General features: G+C 46.9%; 1 protein-coding gene and 1 long non-coding RNA gene across 2 annotated transcripts in view; one reads left to right on the top strand and one right to left on the bottom strand.

Annotated features, from left to right (window-relative positions):
* Window positions 1-4,402: 4,402 nt before the first annotated feature.
* The window catches only part of AJM1 (apical junction component 1 homolog), a 28,741-nt gene continuing 14,337 nt past the window's right edge, over window positions 4,403-18,806 (top strand). The window contains exon 1 of the mRNA XM_068248951.1: window positions 4,403-4,437. The gene's annotated coding sequence lies outside the window, so the exon portion shown is untranslated. The remainder of the gene's footprint in view (window positions 4,438-18,806) is intronic.
* Window positions 8,581-18,806, bottom strand: part of LOC137527903 (uncharacterized) — a 51,437-nt gene continuing 41,211 nt past the window's right edge. Inside the window, exon 3 of the long non-coding RNA XR_011023231.1 lies at window positions 8,581-8,676. This is a non-coding gene — a long non-coding RNA (uncharacterized lncRNA). The remainder of the gene's footprint in view (window positions 8,677-18,806) is intronic.

The raw sequence follows: 18,806 nt of genomic DNA, 5'->3' as shown, positions 1-18,806 counted from the left end.
CTCCGGCTGCAGCCATGCTGCGGAGAAGCTGAGCCTGCAAGAGAGCCTGGAGAGGTGAGTTCTCCACTCACGTCTGTAATTGCTGCTGCTGGGGGAGGGATGGCATGTAAGGAGGTACCCTGACGTCCCATTTTACCTGGGACATGTCCCAGGTGCAGGGTCCCCTGTCCCAGGCTGCAATGTGTCCCAGGTTATGTCCCACTTTTGGCCTCTGGGTGTCCCAGGCGTGAGATTCTGTGGCTGCATGACTTAATGTGTGCCTCATTTACCATTTGCGGAGTCGGAGTAATCATTTTCTGCTGCATATCATGTGTCAGAGGTAATGGTAGTTGCATTTCATTTGTCTGAGGTAACAGTTATTGCAATTCATGTGTCAGTGGTAATGGTTGCTGCAGTTATTTGTTGAGACTGCATTTGCTACTTTGGAGTTATTGTTGCAGCATTTGGCATTTTGGGGGCTCATGATTATTAAATGGTGTGCTAATACTGTAGCATCAGCAGCTTCTGCAGATTTCAAAGACAATCTAATCCCACACCATGTCACGGGCATGCCCATTTTTCCACTGTGGTCATGGACACGCCCACTTTTTGGCACAGCATACTTCGTGCGCCGTACTAGCACCCGGCCTCCGTCCCAGGTTGAGACAAGAAAAATCTGGTCACTGTAAAGGAGGGCATCTCTGGGAACGTGTGCCAGGAAGACGGGCGGGCTAGCGAAGAGGAGGCAAGTGCCAGGTGGCCAAAACTGCTTGTCCAATCGCTGCCTCCTAAGTGGATCTACCATGAAGGGGGTGGCGTTTTGACTGTTTGTGCAAATGCCGCCCACTTTATGTTAGGTCCACCCCTGATCTGTAGGTCACTGCTACTGTTCGAGTGCAGTGATTGGTCCAATGATGGTGTCAAGGTCCCGAGCACAAGACCATCGGCACCAGTTAGCAAAAGGAGCAGCTGGAAGCTGTGATTGGCTGGTCTGGTGCCAGCACCCCTGCCTGATTGGTCACGTGCCAAAGCTTCCCTCTGACTGGCCATGGTGATCTCTTGCCGGCGATGGGGTTTATATGAGGCCTAGGGCAACAGTAATTACTAGAAACAGCCCCGACTACACACCCTAATAATAATGTATCAGGAACGTTTTTAGCCATTAGCCATTTCATTTTAGGATGAAAGCTCGGAGGTTCTCTATATCGCAGGGGCCTCCCGAGGCCACAACCTACAGCTTGTAAATGTCAGCACAGCTCCTGAGTGTGACGAGGGTGAGTTCACAAGGAGAGCACAGCAGTTGCCTGGACTCCAGTAAACACACTCTATTGCCAGCTTGTCATTACGCAATCCTGAAGTGTCACAAAGCAGGAGAAAGGAGACTGTGCTTCCGCTGGGCCTATCAGACGAGAGCGTAGACAGGTACGTCTGCACTGATGGCTGCACTACGCTCGCAGCTTGCCTTTGGGGAACATTTGCCAGTTGTCACTTTATAGATAATCCATCTGTAAACAGCTGCGTGTAACTTGGAAGAGAAACAGTTACGACCGGAATGCGTTCAGTGAAAATTGCAAGATTCGCTTGCAGTATTTTTGTTCCTCCTTTTTATTTTTTTAAGAAATGCATTTCAACAAACGTTGAGTGCGAACTGTTCAAAAGACTGGTACAAATGCTGCATGCCTGTAAGGTTCAGTTCAGAGGGAAACCAGGGCCATTTTTAAGCATGGGCAATCTAGGAAGATGCCTAGGGCACAACCTGGTGGGAGGGCACCAGAGAACTGAGCTGAGCATAGTGGATCAGATTTATCACCCCAGTACAAGGAAAACTGAAGCAAATCTGGGCAAGGCAAGTGCAGAATTCTTGATCTCCATGTTTCTTCAATATTTTTTTTCCACTGACCTGGATAAATCTGCCATAATGTAAGTTGTACTGGGAATACACGATGCAACTTCCTGTCCAATCGGAAATTGGGCAATTATTTCCGACATGTCCGATCTGTTTCTGATCGAGAAAGGGATCGATTTTGCAACGTTATCATTGGAAAATTTACCCCTTTATCGATTAGGAGCAGTTTGGACATGTACATATGGTACAAATTTCCATCCGATCACCAATCGATTGGATGGTAAATTGCATCTTGTGTTCCCAGCATTACAGGATGGCAGGGGTGAAATGGTCCTTGTAACACCTAAACTGGCAAATCTAATTAGCATAACAATGGAGAGATGGGAAGCAGAACAGTAAGATGAAGGGTGCAAGGCTGGTCCGCCCATGATGCCAAGTGAGGCAACTTCCTCAGGCGGCATAAGTCTGGAGACAGCACCAGGCAGAAACAGGAAGTGAAGAGAGAGCCTGGCCAACCTATACTGGGGGCAACTGTACCTAGCTACCAACACTGGGGGCACCTATAACTGGCTACCTACCTATACTAAGGGTGTGTTTTTTGGGGGGCTCACCGCAGCTATAACGTGCGGTGCAAATTGTGGGGTGCTGTGCGGTCATTCCAATTGGGAGGGGGGGGGGGAATGGGCGGCGCATCCTCACAAGTTTGCCTCAGGCAGCAACAAGTCTAGATCCGGCCTGGAAGGGTGCTATTAATTTACTAATTGTTCTAAATATATTTCTATTTGTTGATGCTGGAGATGCAGGAACATCGAAAGAAAAACATTGCCCAGCATGCATCACGGCAGCCCGGAACATGCGGCAATGCCACAGGTGCTTCAAACTTGCAGCTACAGGTCTTCTCGGACCCCACCCTTATGCCTGGTACACACCATGCAATTTCCTGTCAAATACATGGGGCGAATCGATTATTTCCGGCGGGTCTGATCTGATTTCTGATTTTTTTAATTTTTCTGAGTGATTTTCTGATCACCTCTATACATAATGGATAAGAGAATCTATGGAAAACAGATCGGACCTGTCAGAAATAATCAATTAGGCCTGTCTATCTGACAGGAAATTGCATGGTGTGTACCAGGCATGGGAGTGTGTGGGGGGGGGGGGGATTAGCTGTCTCGCGCTACAGTGTCTCTTTAAAGAGGAACTGTAGTGAAAATAACAATAATAATATATAAAATAAAATCGCATATTTTTTACAAGATTTATTTATAGATTATTTAGTCAGTGTTTGCCCATTGTAAACTCTTTCCTCTCCCAGGACTACTGTCTGTAATACATCACTGGTAAATGTTTGTGATTTCATGGGGCAGCCATCTTTTTCATGGGGCAGCCATCTTTGTCATGGGGGCAGCCATCTTTTTGGTTGAAAGGAGGTGGCAGGGAGCATGAGACACAGTTCCAACTGTCCTGTGTCCTGATCACCCCTCCCAGCTGCACACGCTAGGCTTCAGATCTCAAATTCAAAATGTAAAAAAACAATTTGGCCCAAAACAGCAGGAGAACAACATCAGAAATCCCATCATGCTTTGCACAGCATCAGGGGGAAAATGCCCGGGCAGATTTATTTGATGGGGCGGAGCTTACCTTCTGTGCAGCTTAAAATGAGGCTTAGATAAGAAAAACAAAGTTCTGATGCTCTGAAACTATTAAAGAAACACCAACCCTTTTCAGTGCTGCTGAGTAGATTTTTAGTCTGGAGGTTCACTTCAAGTCTTACAATCTGACTGAACAATCTTTGTGCAATCATACTATTCTGATACAGATTTATGTGTACTGCATACACACATTTTTTTGGGCATTCAAGACAATCGTTTATGATCATTTTACTGAGCGTTTTCTAGCTTTTTACGGCATTTTTGGATTGATCTTTAGTGCTTTTGAATCCATTTTTAATGTAATGCTAGCGATTGTACAGCAATTGCGATTTGCAGGGTTTTTTTTACATTCATTTATTTTTTGTTCTGGATGGTAAAATCACTGCAAAATTGCTTTTGTACAGCGATTGAAAAGCAGTGCTGCAGCAGTTTTGCACTTTGTATAGGAGTGCAAACACTCCAAAAATGCTGCAGGATCCGCGATTGTGATTTGGGGTAATCGCAATCGCTCCTCCGGCATCGCCTCCATTGACTTTCATTAGCCTAGCGCTTTTGGAATCGCCGGCGATTCCGAAGCGCGGCTGAAACAGCGCTTCTGGGCCCAAGGCCTCATTCAGACTTCGAATCCATGTAGGAATGTGAAGGTTGCACAAAGATTGTACAATCGGATTGTAAAGTGTACTAAGCCCGGAGGGTTGGGTCGGCTTCCTGCAGAGTGCAGTGGAGGTCATGAAGGGGTTAACCCATAACAGCCCTCAGCAGGCTCTGCCCTGCCCCCACCCTCTCTGTTCTGCCTCATAAATCCCTTATTGCCATCTCCTGCCTAATCACATCGCCCTTGCCTGGCTGACTGTCCTCCCTGCCTCTTTAAGTGCTGAGCCTGCAGCTGCCACTAGGGGAGCTGCGGATGCTAAAAGTGAAATTCGAATCTTCTTCCAAGGAGGCAATACAGGCTAACAGGTACCTGGAGGGGCTCCGAGGCCGGGGGGCTACAGCAAAGAGGGGACCCCCTGGTGCAATGCCTGAGGGGGAGCATGGGGGAGGGGAGGGGGCTCTGCCTAGCTGGCTGTGGATGAGGAGGGGGAGGCATGAAGGGATTGATTGGGGGGCTCTACCACTGCACCAGTGTGTCCCCTACACCAGATAGAGGTAATAGCATCCTGCAGAGGGGCTGTAGCTTAATGCAGCATCTCCATTCAGCCCTTGAGGGTGAGACAGCATCCTGTATCCAGGCTACAGCCTAATGCATCCCCCTATATGTGGTATAGAGGGGTATAAAACATACTGCACTGAGGCTGCGGTGTAATGCAACCTCCAGGGCAATGCAGCTCTCTGCTGCACACAGCCCATAGGCTCCCATAACGCTGCTTAGAACGCCAGCTGTGTCTGCAGCCGGCCGGCGCCAAGTTAATTCAGCATCCTTCCTTCAGGACCCTGGACAGCGCAGCATCCCGTCTCCAGGCTGCAGCATCCTCCTGCATCCCGGGTACCACTCCATCCATCCATCCTGCTGCTGCTGCAGCTAGAGGAGGGGGCGGCTCACACGGGGGATTAACCCTGACTAATGATCTCCAGGGATAAGGAGCTTGTTATCTGCAGCAGATCAGGGGCCGGGGATCAGCGTGATCACATGAGGGAGACACCGGGATCCATGTCACATCCTTCCTGAGGTGTGTGTGAGTGTGTGTGCAGCCATGTTTAATGACTTCATCTCTCCCTCTGGCCGGATCACCCTGCAAACTGCAGCTGCACGATCTCCTCTCTGAGCTTACTGCAATATATATATATATATATATATATATATATATATATATATATATATATATATATATTGATATATATATATATATCATTGTATATACTGAATGTATATGTATATATCAGTGTAGTATTTATATAGTGCTGATGTCTTCCGCAGTACTGTACAGAGTATATTGTCTTGTCACTAATTGTCCCTCAGAGGGGCTCACAATCTAATCCGTACTATAGTCATATGTCTATGTATGTATCGTGTAGTGTATGTATCCTAGTCTATGGACAATTTAGGGGGAAACCCATGAAGTTATCTGTATGTTTTTGGGATGTGGGAGGAAACCATAGTGTTCAGAGGAAACCCACACAGATGCAGGGATACAATACAAACTCCGTGCAGATAGTGCCCTGGCTGGGATTCCAACAGGGGACCCAAGGTGAGAGCGCTAACCACTACGCCTCTGCGCTGCCCAAACGGTAAATATATGAAAATATATATATATTTATTTTGTGTAGGCCTTTGATCACTTTCCATCTTGCTGCAGCCACAAGATGTTTGTGTGACTGGCGCGCTATTTAGCAAACGTGATTTCCATTGAGCGGTGTGGTACATTATGGCGGGAACAGCGGTCGCAATATAGTACTACCCAATGGGGAATCGCATTGCATGTTCCTGGAAGTGTTACACTGCAGCAGTTAGCAATGCTTGATTTGGTAACACGAAAGTCTATGGATTGCACACTGACAGCACCGCACATAGGGCTCGATTCACTAAACTGTAATAAGTCATAATACGGTCGTGCTAGCGTTTTCGCACACAATCGCGAATTTGTATGCACGATTGCGTGTGAAAACGCTGGCGCGGGCGTGCTATGAGTTATTACGGTTTAGTGAATCAAGTCCATAGTGTCAATGAGCCCTAAAACTAGCTAAAAGACTGAGGTATAGTGATGGCCATGTCTAAGAGAACTCAGGGAGAAGCATGTGATCTGTTTGATCAGCTGATAGATTTGCAAAGTTCTGATTTGCTGCGATCACATCCTGCTTTAGCACATGATCATGGCTAGCAAATCAGAGACTTACCTATCTATCACCTGACCACACTGATCACATGCTTCTCCGTGAGCTCTCCAACACATGACCATCACTACTGAGATATCAGTTTAGAAAACCATGCATAATTCTGTGTAGTTGTAAACCACCCCACTCCACATTTTCACCCTAGGTCTCAATTCCTCAGGCAACAGTTAGAGGCCAAGTTTTTGTATTGGGATGTCTCTAGCCCACAGGCTAGCGATGAGTTATTTTGCTACGGAGGGGGACACATGATGGAGTGACGAGAGAGAACAATAGTGTTGGTCTGTGCTTGGAAGAGGTGATATAGCAGACTAGCTCTTTTACCTACACATCAGGACTGTTGTACACGCTAGATTCTCTGCACAGGCGACTCCAAGAACTGTCTAGCGTGTGTAGAAGACTGTAGACTGTGGTCCACTATATTGACGCCCTGAGTAAAGTTTAGTGTGATGGATATGTGCTCCCACTTTGAATGAGACTAATCCAGAGTATTATACTAGCATCAGGGTTAGGCCTATGATGCAGCCTTGGCTGGTACACACTTTCAATTACCATTGCCCAATCACTGACCAATTTTACCACCTCCATGTAGTGTGAGGGCCAGCAGATTGAGTACTATGAGCAGATTGTGTACGTAAATCCTCATATTACATGGAGGCAGGTGGTAAAATTATTCAGTGATTGGCCAATTGTAATTAAAAGTGTGTATCAGGCTTAACAGAAGAGCCACCAAGTGTGCATTTGAAGTTGTTATGCAGTTTAGTTTATGTGTAAGGGAGCATACACACGTCCAGGAAAGCTCTCATACTACATGGAGGTGGTACAAACGGTCAGTAATTGGCCATTTAAAGTTGAAGGTGTGTACTAGGCTTTAGTGTCAGGAAAGATAACCACAAGAGGGGCAACATTCCTGAAAAAATTAAAAAGCTTTCATTGAATGTGCCAGCGATCCATAGTCTCCAACATATCTGATTGATTTTGGACGGATTATCGATTGAAACGTTGGATAAGCCACAGCCGTAAGAGTCCGTGTGGGAGGAGTCAGTGCAGGACTACTTCCTGCTGACATCCGTTGGCCTGAATGGTTGTTGGTCTTCCATTTAGCATTAGCCTAATTTTATGTAAATGTGTGTGGCTTGGAAATGGACCAAGTAATGGTATATTTTGGAGACAAAAAAAAACGTGATGCATTTCGCAGGACACCCCTGCTTCCTCAGGCAAAAAAATATAGGAGTCTCTAAAATATAGGAGTATTTGTGCCTGAGAAAGCAGGTATGTCCTGCGAAACGCATCGCTAGTGTACATTTTGACTAAATAAAGATGTTTTGAAATAGACCATTTATGTCTTTTACTTGAAGGTAAGTCCTTCTAGTTTTACCTACTATTACCTTGCCTATTGTCCACACTTGGTGGAGGGTTACCCCTTGTTTCCAGACACTAACCTGAGTGGGGTCAGGCTTGTTCTTATCAGCTCATACGGTGGTTGCCTTTGAGGTAACTCATGTTTGTGAGTATCAGTCATGTTTTAAGTAAAGACATCTTGTTATTGGTACATACTAGACTATATTGTGCTCTCGGTTTCCCCTTTGTGTTTTTTCATGCATAGAATTTGCATTGAAATGGAATCATTAGTATACCATTGACTGTCCCTGTTGAGCAGTAGTACATAACTGATTTCCAATAATGGGATGATTGACCAACTGCTGAATTGGGATGTTATTGATTGGCCTATATCTGACTCGAGAACCATTAACCAGAACCATTAACTCTGCTGGTAAAGTAATTTCCAGAACTTGCAACTGACAAGATGTTGGCCCACAGGAAACAGAAGAAGCAGATTCTGTAGCTCTGGTGAGATAGGTGGCACATGAGCTAGAAATGTAATTCCAGCCTTGCAATCTTTGGAAACCCCAAGGTGGCTGAGCTCTGTTTCATTTGTGGTTGGTTCATCTTGTGTAGAGAAACCGAGAGCCCAATATAGTGTAGTATGTTAAGCATAAATGAAGTAAAGGTTATCGTGAGAAAATTATACTCACAAACGTGGCAACCACTGTATAGGCAGGTGAGGAGATTAGACCTGTTCTCACTCAGGGATAAGAAGTCGCTCTCTGTAGATACGAAAGGGGGTAGATCACCCCTCCACCAGGGGTGGACACAGTATAGCAGTAGGAGAACAGAGGCTCCAGCAGGATAAAAGCGGATAAAAACTTTAAAATTTGCTGGGAGGAAGCGGTGGACTTACCTCCATAAAGCAGGCACGAAAGACTGTCTGAATAGTAGCAATCACATTTATTAATTAGTACCCCAAAACAGTGCAACGCGTTTCACAGGCCCAGCCCGCTTCATCAGGCAATAAACATGGGGACAAGACTGTAGACAAGAGACAGTACATTATGGTATAGTAAATTCTGCAAATTTGCATATCAATATATTGCATATCATAAAGCATACCATATGAAAAATTGCTTCGTAGAGATGGAATAAAAGAGTTGGGTGTGCAAGTAAACAATAGGGGGTAGAGGCTATGGTGCTCGTGATAGTAATGGGCTATGGGGTGTTATTTTACACAGATTTGCAATGAGTGGTATTGGTAATGGAAAAGGGTATATGTCAGCAAGAGTAATGGGTAATAGAGCATTGAGAAGAGAACAGGGGGCCAGAAATACAGGGTAAAGCGTGAAAATAAAATAACATAAAGAACTCACCAGAATTTCAGCAATAGCAGGTGTAGCGCCTCAGTGAAGTGGTGAGGACGCTCAACTCCTTATATATACAGGTTCTTGTTAAAAGGGCCAATTAGATGTATGGGAGGTGTTAGGTGGGCGGGGTTAGGGTGAGTGTGCGAGCAGCCAATGGGCTCTTGCCACCTGTGTTCAGTGTGTTGGGTATTTGGGAAGGGTGGGTGGGGTTAGGGCGGGCTTTAGTAGGTGTTATTCAGAGGTTTAGAGAGACACTGAAGCGAACAAAAATGATGATGTAATGAATTGGTTATGTAGTATGGAAAATTACTAGAATATTAGTAGCAAAGAAAATATTCTCATATTTTTATTTTCAGTTATATAGTGTTTTTTATAATATTGCATCATTCTCTAATATTTGCAGTTTACACGCTACTGCTCAGCATTATAAATGATTTTACAGAGCAGGCCAGTGAACTTTTGAACCCTTCTCTGCAGAGAAAAAGAAGATACAGTGACAGACAGTTGAGTTGAAGGGTTCACTTGGTGTTTGATGCATACACCCTTTTTGCAATAAGCTTCAGAAGACCGAGCTCTCTGCGACCTTGAAAGTCGTGGAGCTCAATGGCTTTTTTGCATAGATAACAACTGGAGTTTCTTAAATCTTTCTGTACTGGAAACAATATTAGACTTATGTCTCTGCTCCTAATGTTTTATTTCTTAGCTGTACTACGCATACAAATCATTATATCATAATTTTTTTTTCCGCTGCAGTGTCTCTTTAACCCTTTGGGCGATATAATTACATCGCCCAGGAGGGGGCGCAGCACTTTTTTTAAAAAATTTTTATTTTGTATATCATGTAGCGAGCCCTGGGCTCGCTACATGATAGCCGCTGCGCAGCGGCATCCCCCCACCCACTCCGATCGCCTTCGGCGATCAGAGTAAGCAGGAAATCCCGTTCAGAACGGGATTTCCTGCCGGGCTTCCCCGGTCGCCATGGCGACGGGGCGGCATGACGTCACCGACGTCATGGACGTCGTGACGTCAGAGGGAGTCCCGATCCACCCCTCAGCGCTGCCTGGCACTGATTGGCCAGGCTGCGCAAGGGGTCGGGGAGGGGGGGCTGCACGGCACGGCGGGTAGCGGCGGATCGGCGGCGAGCGGCGGCAATCGGAAGTTACACGCAGCTAGCAAAGTGCTTGCTGCGTGTAACAAAAAATTACGCAAATCGGCCCACCAGGGCCTGAGAAATCCTCCTGTGCGACATACCCCGAGCTCAACTCCGGATTATCGCCCAGGAGGTTAAAGCGGAACTGAAGAAGATTTTAAAACAAACTGTTTCACTTACCTGGGGGCGTCTGCAAGCCCCCAGCAGCCGTCCTGTTCTGCGCAGGACCTCCACGAGCCTCCGTTCTTCCGCCGCCACTCCGTTTTGTTCTTTGACTTGTAAGTCGGCGGGCCACAAGCGTATAATATTTACGCGTTCCGTCTGCAAAATCGCTATTGTGGACTGGAACGCGAGGAAGGATATGTGTGGCCAGAGCCGCGCAGGTGCAGTGGCCTGGCAGCGAAAACGAAAGTAGCTGCCGGCGGTGGAAAAACGGAGGCTCATGGAGGTCTGGCGAGGGACAGGACGGCTGCTGGGGGCTTGCAGAAGCCCAGGTAAGTGAAACAGTTTGTTTTAAAATCCTCTTCAATTCTGCTTTAAACGGGGGTGGTGAAGGGTTCAAGTGAAGGAAGGTTTTTTTTAGTTATGGCTTACCTTAAATGTTAGTCTCTTTACAATGTCAACTTAAAGGGTACCTGAACTCATAGGAATATGGACGATGTAACACTGATCATTTGGGCTCAGTTGGGTCACATCTGGAACAATAAAGCAGTCAATGGAGTCGGAGCACCTGATCTGCATACTTATTTTGGTTTAGGTATCAATGGGGATGGGGGGATCAGTCAGTGTTAGGCATTGGTAGAGGGAGAATAGAGTTAGGTTTATCGTTAATAAAATATCGGTAATTACCCCTGCGCTAGTACTAGAATACCGGTAATTTTACAGATATTCTACTAGCGGCTATTTCTGGTACTTACATTTCCCCCGACGCCTATTTTGCATGTACGCAACCACTAGGGTCATGCACCCAACCTCTGTGGATTGATGTTGTGTCATTCCACTACCAAAGTCTTATTATTTTGGGTCAGTGACTCAGAAGGTCTGATTTAGGAAGACGTCTTAATAGAGTGTCCCAGTAAAATAGGCCTGCTGAGTCACTGACCCAAAATAAGTATTTATATCAGGTGCTCTGATTCTAATATAACTCCACCAGCTGCATGCGGGGAAAAATCCTCAGTGGAGATGGCAATAGTGACCAAGGAAACCTGGATTCATCATAAATTCTTTAGGGCCATTTCACACAAAGGGCTCGATTCACAAAGCTGTGATGAATGGTATCACGGACGTGATAAGCTTAGCGGGTCAGCGCTCGTACTGGTTTGCGCGCATTATAGTAAAAGTTTGCGTGCATTAACTTTCCCCAGTCGCGTGCTAACCCATATGTTAGCGTGTGAACGGGAAAGTTAATGCGCGCAAACCTTTGCTATTACATGCGCAAACCTGTACGCGCGCTAACCCTGCGCTAAGCTTATCACGGCCTTGGTAGCATTCATCACTGCTTTGTGAATCGAGCCCAAAGAGTGATTCCACAGCTAATGCTTTGCTGATTTTTCGCGGCCGCTCCCATAGCGCTACATGCAGCACTTTGTGATTGCGTCGCTGCAGTGTGAATTCTCCCATAGGGAAACACTAAATCAGTGATTTGATTTGATCGCAGCGCAGTCGCCACGGAATCACCCATGGTGTGAAGCAGCCCTTCAGTTAGGTGGAAATATACTGCAACCCTTCCCCCCAACACACACACACGGGTTATATCAGATTATACATTCAAACTCATAATAACAGCGCTCAATGATACACAATCTAAAAGATGCCAATAACAGAAACGTTATCTATGGTCCGATGACGCCAGTAAAATTGGTGGTTCGCTCTATTTAGATAAGTGTAATATCTTTAAAGTCTGTATAGGATAATAGTGGCAGCACTCTAAATCAGCCCGCGGGCTTTGATTGGTCCATTTTCAAGCTGCATGAAGTAGCTTGCATAATCCTGCATCAACTAATATTTGCATCTGGTTGACCTGACCATCCCTATTCTCCAATAGGGTGCTAAGTTGACAGAGAGTTGCCATTGGAGGCAGTGGGGTGGCCTTTTACCCCAGAAGCACTGACGGCCGCACCATCTGGTGAGTCGCTATATGAAGGAGGGGGGGGGGGCCCCATCTCGTTTAATTATATCAGATTATAGTTGGGGTTGCCAAAGTGTTGCTAAGTTAGCAGCAATATGTGCTGCCCTGCAGTGGGAGTATCTTTTAATTTAAACAAATCAGGCTATCCCAGGTTTATTTAAAAAGGCCCACTGTGGATGCTACATAACAATGTAATCCCAGAGAAAACGTGAAGATATGGTGAGATGTTGACAGGCAGTAAGAGATGAATGCCTTATTCAAAGAGGTTGGATTTTATTGTCATGTTGATATTACTTTAGGGGTATTTATAGAGGCCTATAGAGGGTGATAATGTTATCATTATATATATATTTGTGGCAAAATGTAGGGTAGTTATAGACACCTCACATTTTATTGTGTTAGCTTATTTCTTGTGCCACGGACCACAAGGCTTTGTTTTAAGGCCAAGGAAGTCCACAGAGACCACAGGGACAAGAAGTGAGAAAAAGCTCATCATATCAGTCAGCAGTGGAAAGCAATTGCCTCAGTAAACAAAACTACAGGGTTGCTGCTTAGCCCAGGTAAACCATGCAGACGCTTGGGGCCTCGCCCACAGCAGGGGCCTCCCATGCTGCCAGAGCCGTCCTGTCTGTGACTTGTATGGCTGCCTGCCTGTCACTCACACATAGACCTCTGATCAGCAGAAATGTAAACAGAGGTGAGAGCTGCGCAGTGACCAGGAAGTACACTTCAGATGAGGAAGTGAGGTCATTGCTCATTTCCTGCATTTACAATGTGCCGCATGGTTACTGTGCGCTGCTGTCCTCTCTTCAGGTTGCCACTAATCTGGAGGTCTGTGAATGGGAAAGTATCAGGAAGCTACATATTCCCACTGACACCAATGCCCTATACAGGGGTGGGGGGATACACCTTTGTGGTGGGGGTGGCTATCTATACTGGGGATACTGGGGGATACCTTGACTACCTAAAGTGGGGGTTGCACCTTTGGCTACTTGCCTGTCCTAGAGGGCTACCTTTTTGTGGGAGGAGGATACCTTTGGCTACCTATTGTGTGCCTGTGTCCCCCTTGTAATTTAGTGTCCTCCTGGGGTCCCCCTCTGTACCCATGTCCTCCTCTATCACCTAAACTCCTGTGTCCCACGTAACCCTATGTCCTCCTGGTTTCCTCTGATGTTCCCCATCATCCTCCTCTTACCCCTACCTCCATGTCGTGCTGTTCCCCATGTCCTGCGATGTCCCCCTAATCCTTTTCTTCCACCCAGCTCTATGCTGCTGTGTTCCCAATCTGCAGCCTATGGGGAAGAAGTACAGCAACTTGTGTTTCTACTGGAGCCGATGATCTTGTAGGCGGGACCAAGGCTTTGTTATTTGGCCAATCAGTGCACACGCTGAGTAGCGGCGAGTGCAGTGATTGGCCCAGTGACAGAGCCTTGGTCCTGCCCGTAAGAACATCGGCTCCAGTACAAACACAATTTGCTATACTTTCCCCCCTCACTGCTAATAGGGCTTACTTTCAGGGATGTCTTACTTTCTGGGAAATAGGGTATTATTACGTTTGAAAGGGGCGTCTCTGACTGGGGAAGGGAGCAACAAATTATGTGCTTCTTGGGGCCACAAAAAAAAGCCTTAGCAGTACCCCCACAACACTATAAAACTTTTTGGGGGGAGTTGACTTCAAGTGTGACTGGAAATTGTCCTGGAGATATTTGGCATAATGTTATGGATAATTTTGACCAGTCTTAGTTTGGTAAACTATTTGCTCAGCTACAGACAGATGTGGTACAATGGATACTTGCTCCCCAAATACGTAATACTCTGTATCCTTTTTCTACTTGTAGGCCTGGTGCACACCAAAAACCGCTAGCAGATCCGCAAAATGCTAGCAGATTTTGAAACGCTTTTTCTTTTTTTCTGCAGCGTTTCAGCTAGCGTTTTACAGTTTTGTGTAGCGGATTTGGTGTAGTAGATTTCATATATTGCTACAGTAAAGCTGTTACTGAACAGCTACTGTAACAAAAAACGTCTGGAAAACCGCTCTGAGGTGCCGTTTTTCAGAGCGGTTTGCGTTTTTCCTATACTTAACATTGAGGCAGAAACGCCTCCGCAATTCAAAATCTGCAACAGCCCGGGAGTATGCGTTTCTGCAAAACGCCTCCCGCTCTGGTGTGCACCAGCCCATTGAAATACATTCACCAAGCGTATCCGCAGCCGCAAGCAGATCGCAAACTGCAGCGGAAACGCTCCGGTGTGCACTAGGCCTTAGAGATGATTTTAGGAGGTTGTGTCTCCTGTGCTTTATCAGGACTATATTTTCTGTATCTGTACATACAACATATCCATAACACTAAATTGTTAAAGCGGACCTGAAATTAGAACTTCCTCTGTGCTCTAAAAGATAAGCAACAGCAAAATAACCTTTAAAGAAAAAACATTTCTTTGTTAAAGCTGATACAAATCCTGCAATAAATCTGCAGTTTGTCTACTTCCTGCTTTCATGAAAGCAGACGTAGGGTTAACATCCTGTGTTTAGAAATTAGCTGTTCTGCCATGGCAGCCAGGTGACACAGCTGAGAGATTAAATTACAGTTGTGATTAGTCACTGATGAGAAGGAATTAGGCTAAACTCTCTAAATACATACAGGGTGCATTTCTCTGTGTTTTCCTTGTGTCCTGTGCAAGAGTTCAGGTCCACAACAATCCTGGTTGATTTGACTCTGCATGAGTGAGCAGGGTGCAGCATAGTCCTATAATAATGAGTTTAGCCATTATCCTGTGAGCTGGGTTTCAGGGAGGGCATGTCAGTCTGGATAAACTAATAACCTCCTCATCGCTCTCAGTCCAGCCCAGAACAAGTCGTTTGTTAAATTGTGATTGGTCATTCGGTTAGGTTCAGGCTTAAGCGGTGATTAGTTTGCACAGCTGAGTTCTGTTAGCTTGCAGATAAAATGGCCAGAATGGCGAGATGTTCCTCATTGTCTGTGTGGAGGGAGGTCAGTGTTGGACAATGATGGAGTAATGAAGGGAAGGACATAATGAGGGAGTGGCAGTCATGTCAAGTCCCTTGTCTAAATTATTGCTTTCACAAATTGCCAGCCAGCACCCCGGCAACAGGAAGCTTCCTCCAGGCTGAGGATCCTGTCTGATGGGTAAATGCCAGGCCAGGGGGACATGCACAACCCATGCAGCCGCAGGCGCGTTCTTCTCTCGGCTGACAGACGCAGGCGCGTTCTCCTCTCGGCTGACAGACGCAGGCGCGTTCTTCTCTCGGTTGACAGACGCAGGCGCGTTCTTCTCTCGGTTGACAGACGCAGGCGCGTTCTTCTCTCGGCTGACAGACGCAGGCGCGTTCTTCTCTCGGCTGACAGACACAGGCGCGTTCTTCTCTGGGCTGACAGACGCAGGCGTGTTCTTCTCTCGGCTGACAGAAGCAGGCGCGTTCTTCTCTCGGCTGACAGACGCAGGCGCGTTCTTCTCTCGGCTGACAGACGCAGGCGCGTTCTTCTCTCGGCTGACAGACGCAGGCGCGTTCTCCTCTCGGCTGACAGACGCAGGCGCGTTCTCCTCTCGGCTGACAGACGCAGGCGAGTTCTCCCCTCGGCTGACAGACGCAGGCGAGTTCTTCTCTCGGCTGACAGACGCAGGCGCGTTCTTCTCCCGGCTGACAGACGCAGGCGCGTTCTTCTCTCGGCTGACAGACGCAGGCGCGTTCTTCTCTCGGCTGACAGACGCAGGCGCGTTCTTCTTTCGGCTGACAGACGCAGGGGCGTTCTCCTCTCGGCTGACAGACGCAGGCGCGTTCTCCTCTCGGCTGACAGACGCAGGCGCGTTCTCCTCTCGGCTGACAGACGCAGGCGCGTTCTTCTCTCGGTTGACAGACGCAGGCGCGTTCTTCTCTCGGCTGACAGACGCAGGCGCGTTCTTCTCTCGGCTGACAGACGCAGGCGCGCTCTTCTCTCGGCTGACAGACGCAGGCGCGTTCTTCTCTCGGCTGACAGACGCAGGCGCGTTCTTCTCTCGGCTGACAGACGCAGGCGCGTTCTTCTCTCAGCTGACAGACGCAAGCGCGTTCTTCTCTCGGCTGACAGACGCAGGCGCGTTCTTCTCTCGGCTGACAGACGCAGGCGCGTTCTTCTCTCGGCTGACAGACGCAGGTGCGTTCTTCTCTCGGCTGACAGACGCAGGCGCGTTCTTCTCTCGGCTGACAGACGCAGGCGCGCTCTTCTCTCGGCTGACAGACGCAGGCGCGTTCTTCTCTCGGCTGACAGATTGGCGCTGTTAGTTTTAGGCAGAGTGGCGTATTACTGGCAATAGCTAACAATTAAGGCCACATTGTAATACCAGACATGATAAAGGTAAACCTATCTACCCCTCAAACCATTTATTTAAAGACCCCCACTTACATGACCTAATAAATGAAACACGGACTACCATGGCATTGGATTAATTTCGGCCAAAGCAGCCCATCTTTATTTAACCAAATTAACAATAACCCAAAATTGCAAAAACAACACAACCATCATACCCGTAAAATTCCTAACAGAGAGCTGGGGACAGGGGCCCGGAGGTACCCACTGGAACAAATTTTGTTTTCACACTTGAGTGACATGCAGCCTTGTAACCGGCCCACAGCCGCGCATCTCGGCTCGAGGACAGCTGCATGCCCCATAAAATTACTCTCCTCCTGTCGAGGATCTCATCAAACCGGATTTGCCCCGCGACAAATCCAATAACCTACCTCCGGAGCCCCCTTATCCCCCTCCGGCTGCAATGACTAATAAACGTCCCTTAACCCCCCCCCCCTTTAAACCAAAAACCCCACCTAACCATACAAAACAGGGGAGGGAGGGAGGGAGCTTCTTTCCCTGAGCACTCACGGAAGCTGAATGACCCGCCCCCTTCTCCTTACCCAAGCACCCCTTCTTGCCGCGCGCCTAAACTCCGCCCCCCGCCCACCAGATCAACCCAGTACTGCCGGGGCAACGGCTACCTTATCATGCCGTGCCCTACGCAGTCGCAAGCTCCGCTCCAGGCTCTCACTTAATCCTAGCTAAAAAAAAGTACAGTATTCCATCTTTATATGTCAAACATTTCCCATAGTATGACCACATCCCAACACTAACTCTAATAACCCCCCCAGGGTGAAATACCCCTCCATGCCCCAACACTCCCCCTAATATAACTCCATCAGCACAAAATACTATTCCTCCTCCATGTTCCAACACAGCCAGGGGCGTATCTGGGTACGGAGCAGTCTTTTTCAGCGCTGCTAGATTTGGGCGCAGCCGGCGCCTCCATAGACTACTATAGGAATCACTCCTATTGCAGCGCTCAGTGAGTAACGTCGGTGCTGTCAGAAGACGGAGCCGAAGTTGCTCGTAAAACACAATAATTTGGCCTCCAGCAATAGCTGGAAGCTGAATTATATCATTCCCCACCATCCACAAGGACCTGGAGGGGGAATAGTAATTAAAACGGCCCGGACTGTAGGGGTTTGACCTTTAGTATTCAAAAAGGGGCACCCCCAAATAATTTTTTAAAAAACATTTTTGAAAGGTAAGTGTGCAATGATGGACTAATTGCCAACATGTAAGGAAAAAATAATGAACTAATTGACTGGACGATGCATTTTTCAGGTACCATCCTACTTCTTGAGGTCAATAAAAGTGCCTGCAGATAAGTGAAAAATATGTGGGAGCGCCTGCACCCATTTTTAGATTACCTCCAGGCACTTTTATTAACCTGAAGAAGCAGGTACCTGCAAAATGCGTTGTCTAGTTTATTAATAAACTGAATTTTTCCCACGTATTGGCGTTAGTCCATCGTTGAAGTAAGTCCATGATTACCTACCAAACTATTCTTAAATATTTAATTTTTTGGGTGCCTTCCTAAATATTATAGGTTACAAAACACCATACTTGAAAAGTGAGGTAGAAAGAGGAAGGAAATTGTCTATTCACTATGTGCTCCATACACCAGCACTGCTGTCTCTGCCTCTGTCCGCTCTTTGCTACCTCCAAACCCTTTCTTGTATAAATCTTTACTCACATATCTGGGCTCTGCAGATCAGGTCTGATCATTGATCTCTGCTATCTATCCTTTTCAGTGAGTACATAAGCAGGGAGAAGACAAGTAAGATATAACAAAGTGCCAGCCAACAATAAAAGTTGACAGAAGCCCTTTCTTTAAAAAAACCTGAGGTGAAAATAAACTGAATGAGATAAACAATTGTATTCATCCTACTCCTGAAAATTACTTTTTTAAGAATCCAACAGTTTAATTCTCTTTTTAAAAAGCTAAAAATGTAGGCTAACGCTGCTTCCTCACAGGGACGTTACAGGCGCCTGTAACGCTCCCCCAACGCACACCAATGTAACACAAGTGGGCTGTTCACACTGCCCACGTTGGGTTACATGTAACCCTGCACGTTGTAGTAAGAGTGCAGCATGCTGTGCGTTCTACGTTAGACTGGTTGCACATGCTCAGTGGGGGGCAGAGAGGAGGCGGGGAGATGCCAGCTACAGTA

The sequence above is a fragment of the Hyperolius riggenbachi genome, chromosome 8 (assembly GCF_040937935.1).
Source record: "Hyperolius riggenbachi isolate aHypRig1 chromosome 8, aHypRig1.pri, whole genome shotgun sequence".
Lineage (NCBI taxonomy): Eukaryota > Metazoa > Chordata > Amphibia > Anura > Hyperoliidae > Hyperolius > Hyperolius riggenbachi.
This window is presented reverse-complemented; position numbering and strand designations above follow the sequence as displayed.